Consider the following 9338-nt stretch of genomic DNA (forward strand, 5'->3'; position numbering starts at 1 on the left):
GGAAATTATTGTGAATTGAAGATATTATGGACGTGCATGAACAAATGTAAAACAAAAGAACCAAGAAGGGGAGTGGAGGGAAGTCAGGGAATTTTAGAAATCTCATCTTTGAGAATTGTTATGGATTGTATATATAGTTGATCTAAGGATTATGGTGTGGTTATTTTTATGTGATATTTTTTGTTATATCACATAAAACACTATTTTAAAAAAAGGAATGCAATTTCTCATGTATCATCTGTTCTCCTGGAGACAAATATACTGCTATCTTGGGAAACGTTAATCAAGCAAGGCATTTGTCTTGTGCAAAAATAACTTGTACTCATATGCAAGATAATCGACCATTTTGTTTCTAGTGAAATAAAATTTCTTATTAAAAGAAAGGAATAACTTTGATGTTTGTTTGATGTTATCTCTTTAACCAGAAAATATTCAATGCAGCCAGTATAGTTAAAATAAGATGGGGAAAAATGGTGTGTGGGTGTTTATCTATCTATCTATCTTTAAATGAGAAGTGTACATTTCACATTTTGTTGTTGTTTTTATTTTGCCATGTTGATGAGTGTGTGTATGAGGGAGAGAACACATTCAGAAAACTTTGGGCTATACCAGCAGACAAATTGATGATTCTTTGGACATATTAGACAAAATTTCCACACAATGGTCTGAAGTGCCCCAGTGGGACTTCAGGGTCTGCTGCAGGCAATGGTGGATGGCAGAGATCGGTCGTCTAGAGCGACCCATTTGCTGTGAGGAGAAGGGAAGGGGGCGAAGGCAACACACCTACTAAACCCTGCTTGAAGGTTTTAGTTTGGGTTCTGGAGGGTCCAGGAGTGTTGGTGAACCTTCTCACGAAGTTCTCAAAGCTCTGGAGGGAGGTGAATGGGCTCCGTGATTGAACGCAGACACACGCTGAGTACAAGACGACACAGCAAAAAAGCTTTGAGATCTGTTATCAAAGCGGTGACCTCTGTAAAATAAAAGGATCAGGAACCAATTCGAAAGGTTAAAAGGATATAATTTTTTGATTATGAGATAATTTGAGCTGCACCAGGGAGGAAAAAACGAGCCCCCCCTCCCCGGATGTGGGTATAGAACTGCATGAAATAAAATCTTCTGGGGAAACAAAAGAATAAAGAATAAATATCTACCCGCTAATGTGTTTGAACACAAGAATACCAGTAAATGAACTGAGTTAAGACTGTACAAAATTTGATGCCCCCCCATTTTATTTCTGAAAGTATCTTCTGGTAAGTCTACCAAACTGCAATTGGAAAAGTTATTTTGAGCAGTGGGAAGATGAAAAGACGACCTGGATTTTATGATTTATAGAACTGAAGTTTATGAATATCTTTCCCCCCCCCCCTTTCCCTTTGCTTTCCATTTCCATGTGATTCAAGAGACAGATATCACAAGTATAGATTTTAGAACTTTAATATTGGGAAGTGCCAGGATTAGAACTTTTTTTTTGGGGGGGGGGGGCTGACACTATCTAAAGAAAGCTTTTGAAACTGTGATTTTTCTTTTTGGTGGATACATTTTGTGTTGTTTTCCCTCTCTTTTTGGATTTGTGTGGGTTTGGATTATATGGCTTTGTGAACAATTGTTAAAAGGTAAATTAATTGGATTATTTGATGGGTGGGCTGAAGAAGGAAGGAGAGTTTTGTTGGTCAGACATTTTAATTCTCCCTAGATTGGATAATGAAGAAGTTGTGCAAGGAGCTGAAGAAATAAAATGATTGTGGATTTGTATGGTTTTACATCAGCTTTTCTTTTAATTGGATTACAATTTATATTTGTGTAAAAGGTGGAATCTGCTGGAACTTTCTGAGATACTGTATAAAGCTTGTGACTGTGTTTGGGTGAAGGAGGAATAACAGGAAGCAGGAAAGATAAACAAAAGAACAAGTGATAAATAAAAGGTCATAAACTAAGGAACTACGACACAGTGTGGTGGAAAAAATAACCACACAGGGAATTTGTTTTTTTTATTATTATTTCAGCCTTTAATATATTCTATATTCAGAAGGAGGTAATACCACTATCTGCTGAAACTACAAGTACATAAAAAAAGGAAGTAAAACTTCATTTTGTAAAATTCTAAGAATTTTATTTGAAACATTATGGCAAACACAGCAAAAAAGCAACCTTCTGGTCCAACAACAACTCCAGATCAGATAATGGGTTCAATTACAGAAGGGGACACAAAGTCTGATTTAACAACAATTTTATTGGAAATGAGGAAAGAAATGAAAGCTGGAATACAGAGATTGGAATAAAAAAAGATGGTAACACCACAGCAGTTGAAAATATAAATAATTGTTTCATAAAACATTAGAATTGGAGAAAACAGTGCAAGAATTAAAGCTCGAAATCTCACTTTTAGAAGAATCTTCTAAGAAAGTACACATTGAGGTAAGAGAAGCAAATAGAGATCAAGAAAGGATGAAAGAAGATATGGAAGCGGTAGGTGCTTCATGAACAGACACTGGATGCAATGGCCATTTTAGAATTAAATCCAAAAGAACTGGTTCTTTGATTGAGAGGCGTTCTAGAAGATTTGACAGTAGAATTGAGTGAAACAACAATAACAAAAGGACCTACTAATTTGATTGTATTGAGAGAAGATGAGATCAGTACAGGAGTCGACAAATTTTTTGAGTAAAAGCAAAGTAAGCAAAAGCAAAAAACAAAAACAAAAAAGCTGCCAGGTGACGGTATGGTAATGTTTAATTCAAAAAGAGTTAAAGACAGAGGAATAAAAATGCATTATCAGAAAAATCTTCAGATTGATGGTCACCTTTGGAAGCCGTAGCAGTGAAAAAGAAAAATATGATGGAAAATTGGGCAACTTACAGAAATTTCTTGAGAGAAGAAGGTGGAGAATTTAAATTAAAAGAATGTAAGGATTTATCAGAGATGTTAACAACATGGTTACAATATAATCATCTGAATGAAGTATTTAAAAAGGATATAAAGCGGGGGTTTGGGGAACAAACATCACAACTAGAAAGTGACCTGTTAAACTGTAATGTTAAAGTGATATCTAAAATATATAAGATGTTATTGGAATGGGAGACAAAGAATGAACATGTAAAATCTTTAGTGATACACTGGGCAATAGATATTGGTCATAATATCAGTGGTGGAGCTTCATGCTCCAGCACCGGGGGGCAGAGAGCAGGCTGGGGTGGGGCTGGCGCATGTCCCAGGGGTGAGGCGCACTGCCCGTAGGGGTGTGGCGCACATCCTGGGAGCATGGTGTACTACCCGTAGGGTCATGGCGCCCAGTGCGGGGAGGGGCAGCTGTGATGGCACCCCACCAGGATCGCACTGCTGGGGGTGGTGCCCTCCCCCCGAATACCTCTTCCTCCGCCAGTGCATAATATAGAAATGGATGCATGGGAACATTTATGGAATGTGGATATAAAATTTACAGCATGTTATAGTTTAAGGGAAAACTTTATGGAAATGTTATATAGATGGTACCTAACACCTAGTAGATTGGCTAAAATATATAAATCCAAATTCAATATGTGCTGGAAATGTAAAGAGAAAGAAGGTACCTTTTTTCATATGACTTATAATGAGGTTAAAGTTTACTGGGAAATGATATATTATGAACTGAAAAATATGTTTAAGGTCATATTTATTTTAAAAACCAGAAGCTTTCCTTTTGGGAATTATAAGATCAGAACCACCTAAACTGTATAGAAATGTATTTATGTATGCAACCACAGCTGCAAGAATGTTATTTGCCCAAAAATGGAAAGAAGAAGAATGGATACAGAAGTTAATGGGCTACGCAGAAATGGTGAAACTTATTGGGAGAATAAGAAATCAAGATAACAATTTTTAAAGAAAGGAATGGAAATGGTTTATTGAGTATTTACAAACAAACTGTAAACAGATTAAGACATTGGCAGGAATAATGTAAAAACTTGCACTTTCAATATACATATAGGATACATACGGGAATAGATATATAGAGGTAATTTGGAGTATGCAGGAAGATGAAAAGAAATGTAAAGAACCACATAAAGAGGGGGAAGAGAGTTAGAGTTTTAAATCTTAAAATTATGATTATATAAATGAGAATTGCTGCAGAGGAGAGTATTTATATAAAGTCAATCCTGGAAATGTACATTCCCTGAGTGACAAAATTATGGCTTTCCATAATGATGGGAGGTGTGAACTCCCAGTCTTGCTGCTGGCTTTAGAATAGGATCAGACAAATTCATGGGTGATAGGGCTATCAATGGCTACTAGCCTTTATGACTCGCACTCTGCCACCACAGTTGGGGGCAGTATTGCTTCTAAATACCACTTGCTGGATACCGCAGCAGGGGAAACTGCCCTTGTGCTCTGGTCATGCTTGTATCTCACAGTGGTCAACCAGATGCCTGCAGGAACATGATCCTGGACTAGATGGTCCACTGTGCTGTTCTTAAGAGCTGCATTCCAAATATGCATCCAGTCATGCAGCTTGTGGAGTGGCAAGTCAGTATTTCAGTGTCTAAATTATTCTTAGAGGACTGTTGCTCATTTATCTATTATTATTATATCTCATATTTTCTCCAATAAACTTAAGGTGGTGTGCATGCTTCTCTCTTTCTACATCTTACCTTCACAACCCCCTCCCTACGCAGTCGGTCTGGATGAGAGCTGGTGGCTGTTCCAAGGCCAGTCACTAGGCTCTGTGGCTGAGTGCGACTCGAACCCTGTTTTCACATGCCCATGTCCAACACTCTAACCACTACACTACACCAGCTGCTTAAGCTAAGAAGGGTGAGAAATGTGCCAGACAAACAAAATGTAGGAGAACACTCACTTGCGTTCCTCAAGCCAATGATATTAACAGGGTACAGGCGAAGAAGAATGAAAGGTGGCAATGAAACTGAGCAAAGAGATTGGGTGTTCTTGACACATGTCCATTTCATTGCTTCCTTTTGCTCAAGAATTAAGAGCTACCTCAATCTACTCAAGAGCCATTTTGCTTAAAGAACACATTTGCAGTAGCTGCTAATACCCCACCAGTCATAATATAACCAGTCACAACTATTATCTGCTGTAGTAATCTCATTACTGACTGCAAGCCAAGCAGCTGATGTTGGCAGAAAACAGCTCTCTGAGTTGACTAAATGGGATTTAGCAAATTGAATTTACTCAGGTAATGTTGTGACTTAATTTTTTTCTTCAGCATTTTAAAACTCATCTGCTTGTTACATAAGAAGAAAACATACTGCGAATCTCAAAATGCCTCTCTTAATCTTCAAGCAACAAGGAATCATGGTGATGGAATGTGTATTTTGTACCTGTTATTGATTCTACCATATCTATCACATTAAAGTGAGGGTTTTTTTGTCTGAATACAGGATGGATTTCACTTACTTACATAGCTTACCTTTAAATTAGAAATGAAGCGTCTGTGGTGTGCTCTTTGAAGATCCCCATTTAGGAAGATATCACTCTCTGGCAATCATTTCTGAAGTCCCCTGATTTTCCATGGTTCTGAAGCATGCAAGAGGTTCCATAGATTCAAATGCAAGCAGTCACCTTCCATAAATTGGAAGTACCAGTGGATTATGGGGTTAAGTGATGATTCTTATGTGACCTCCTGGCAAGTGGTGATCCTGCCAGTGTGTTTGCACAATGTTGACCTCCCAATCACCTTGATCCTTCCGCCATCCCACATAGTAAGCAGCAGTGACCCACCTGCTGGGAGATTAGGCATGTGCCACTGCCCCATCATCCACCACTGTTTGGAAAACAACAGGTTGGTGATGGGAGGTTGGTGGCAGAACCAGTGTGCACACTGTCATGACTTCAGACTCCTGTGGTGACTAGGACACAGAACTGGAGTCTACAGTTCTACCAGCTAAGCAGACAAATCTAGTTCCTGCTCTAAGCCTGATGCTGGTGGTCAGGAAACTATTGGGCCTGAAACTGTCTGGCAAGCAGGCGCACAGCACCAGGATTGGAGACAGAATCTTCATGGGCTTAAGGAACCAAGTGCCTCCTACATTACCTCAGCAGAGGTGCAAAAAGTACACCTACTTGGAGGATACATAATTCAGAAGCATCTATTTTCAGGCCAAAGGGATGACTGTAGGAGACTCTACTTCTTCTCAAGGACGCATAACCTACGAAAAACAGACTGGTGCCAGAGGCTCAAAAGAACTTCACATCCTTCCTTTATCAAAGCAAGTAGGCCCCCAAGGGCTATTCTCAGTGTTGCAGCTGTCTGCCTTGCTCTGTTGTGTTGTAGGCTCCTCCATAACTCCAGAATAGGTACTCAGCCCTACTACTCCCTCATATTTGTGGGATTCCCAGAGACATCTGTTGGCCAGTGTGAGAAAAGGATGTTGCATTAGATGAGCCATTGGTCTGCACCAGCAGGCTCTTCTTACCTTCTAATGTGCAGGGAGTTAGAGCTAGAAAGGACTTTGGATGTCATCTAATTCAACTTTCTGCTCAATGCAGTGAAACTGCAATGAAACTGCTAAAATACAAGCTCTCACCATCTCCCAAGGCAGTCTGTTCCATTCTTAGCTTCTCTAATGTGTAGCTGAAATCTGCTTCCTTGCAATTTCTAATTCCTTGATTCTAATCCTGCCCTCTGGAGCAACAGAAAACAAATCTGTTCTATTGTCTACATCACAGCCCTTCCTCCTTGGTGCTAACAACTAAAGAAAGCAGAAGAGGGTGCAAAACCCTGCAGCACTTGACAGTGTACACAGATTCAAACGTGCAAAAATCTTTCAATGCCATGTTTTATTTCCAAACTTTATCCTAACCTGATATTTAGTTACTGTTTCCCTCCCCCATCACCTCCTACAAATGAATATATCTCTTTCTTTCTGCATTGCTCCTCAGAAAACAAAACAAAACAAACGAACAAAAAAGAATAGTCACTCCACTGGTCATTTGTCATGGCCTTAATCCAGGGAAATAATTACACAAGTTCTCCTCATGCAAAATTTCCTTCTTTCTGTGGCCACCCCCACTCCAACAGATATGCCCCAGGGGGTTGTTGGAACCATCAGAGCGATTCGTGGGGGAACAGGGTGCAGGCAGGAGGAGAGGGAGGGGGAAATGTTGTTGAAGTCAGACCCATAAAAACAAAGAAAATGTTCTGAGATCTTGCAGCAGCAGTGAGCTGCTGCTCCCTTCCTTACTCTAAACCCAAGAGGCCATGCAGATTGCAATGTTATAAGGCAATTTAGAATCCCAGAATCAGAGAGTTTGAAGGGACCACAATGGTCATTGAAGCCCAATCCCCTGCAATGAAGGAATCCCAATAAAGCACTCATGACAGATGGTTATCCAACCTCTGCTCAAAAACTCCCAATGAACCTCCAGAGTGAGTCCGTTACATTGTTGAACAGCTCTTACTGTCAGATAGTTCTTCTGATGCTTAGTCAGAATCTCCTTACTCGTATCTTGAAACCATTGGTTTGAGTCCTACTCTACAGAGCAGGAGAAAAACTTCAACGCCTTTGGAAAAACCCAAGCAGTATATGTTCTGAAATAATAAATAACCTTCATGGATGACCAGGACGTTGATACCAGATAGCAGCAGCAGAGACAGGTAATGCAGAAAGGAAAATGTGGAGCACGCACGGGGGGGGGGGGGGGGCATTGCTTAATGGAGCATCATAAATCCTGATGTGGCTTCTGGGTGTCACAAAGGAACAATGTATTATGTAAGTACTCAGTACAGAAATTATGCAAAGCAAAGTGGTTATATTATTAACTATATTGATTTGTGTGGTATATCCCAGAGCTATTGATCTACTGATATTAAAATGCTTTCATTGCTGCTTTAGACATTTCTCTTTCCTGCACAACAGCTGAGCAGGAACTTATAAGATTTTCTCAAAGTTTCTTTTTTTCAAAAAAAGGAGAGAAGGGTACTAACTGTAGAGAAGGCTTTCTTCCAGAAAATATTTGGCAAATAAAGGGAAGAACAAAAGATGATCTCCAAGGCTAAGTCATACTCAGATTGGACCCATTAGCATCTCTTGACATCCTTTCATTATTTTTGTTGCATCTACTGTAAGTATGGCTTAGTTCGATATCATGTAGAAAGTATAAGTTATATAAACATACTGAAAGTTATATAACTGAAGATAATTTAAACAATCATATATAAGGTTATTAATTTTTTTGTGTCAGTTTTGAGAGTTAGAACCTTTTCTGGTTTTTCAAGGCAGGTTGACAGAATCCCAGTAGCATCATTGTGGTGCAGGGAACCTTTGGCCCCTAGAAACAGGTGAACTATAACTTCTATCAGCCCCAGCCGGCATGGCCAGTGGCCAGGGGTTATGATAGTTGTAGCTCAACAACATACGGAGGGCCAAAAGTTCCCCACACTTGCATCAAAGGGACATTTGAGGAACTCAATCTTTGCAAATTCCAATCTGAATAGACCTGATCTGCACCTCTAAGAACTATGTGTAGATTTGGAACATAGTTGTGTAGATTTGGAACCAGATTTCACACTTTCACACTGTAGTTCACATTTTCGGAAAGGCATGCTTTTGGATAATGTGTGTTTTGAATTTTGTATATAAATGCATATTTTAAAATGAATTTTAATTTAATGTGCAAAGAGAGTGGAACAGGAAGCCTGGAAGCCTCAAGCAGATGGAATAAGGGCAATTACAGCAGAGGCCTGTAAATTTTGAAACTTACTCCCTGGGGAGGTATACAAATCTCCATCTTTGTTGGGATTCAGAAGATGATGCATAATGTTTCTTTTTTGGCAAGCATGTGGTTGTTTGGGCTGCTGCTCTTTATTTTAATTATGTTATGATAGTTTCTTTCTTATCAGTACTTAAATTTGGCTCCTAAGACAAATGAACAGAAGGAAGTTTGTTTAAGGAAACTCCTTATATTTTCCTCTTCCTTGCCACTCCCCATCCCACCCCCAAAAATGTTTCTGGAGCATGAGGACTTTGAACAGTATGGTTTGTGGCAGAGGCACTCAGGGCCATGCCAAGGTATTTTGCCCCTTGGGACAGAAAACAAGATGGCATCCCTTTCTCATTCAAAAAACCAGGCATTCTGAAAAATGACTGAATCTTGGTCAGCACTTGTAATGTGATTCTGTAACCTAATTTGCTTAAAACAGGAGGTCAGTTTACCATACCCATGTGACAACAGAGCAAAATAGCTGAGGGGCTTGGAAGGAACAGCTGGGGGGGGGGGGTTCTGTTGTTGCTCCCCAGCATCTGCTACCAAAGGCAGACACCAGACTCTGTCTCATAGCAGAGCTGAACCTGGAGGCTCTGTCTGTAATATTTACAAAAGATGCTTCCACCCCATTTGTAGGA

The 9338-nt window shown here is 39.7% G+C and overlaps 1 long non-coding RNA gene across 1 annotated transcript; it reads right to left on the bottom strand.

The window, feature by feature from the left end:
- Nucleotides 1–572: 572 nt before the first annotated feature.
- LOC307208377 lies at nucleotides 573–7495 on the bottom strand. Its single transcript, XR_013835127.1, has 3 exons — nucleotides 7396–7495; nucleotides 5405–5511; nucleotides 573–970 (listed from the first exon to the last, which is right to left on the bottom strand). It is a non-coding gene; the product is annotated as an uncharacterized lncRNA (long non-coding RNA).
- Nucleotides 7496–9338: the final 1843 nt, after the last annotated feature.

This window comes from Podarcis cretensis (genome assembly GCF_951804945.1).
Source record: "Podarcis cretensis genome assembly, chromosome: Z".
Classification (NCBI taxonomy): Eukaryota; Metazoa; Chordata; class Lepidosauria; order Squamata; family Lacertidae; genus Podarcis; species Podarcis cretensis.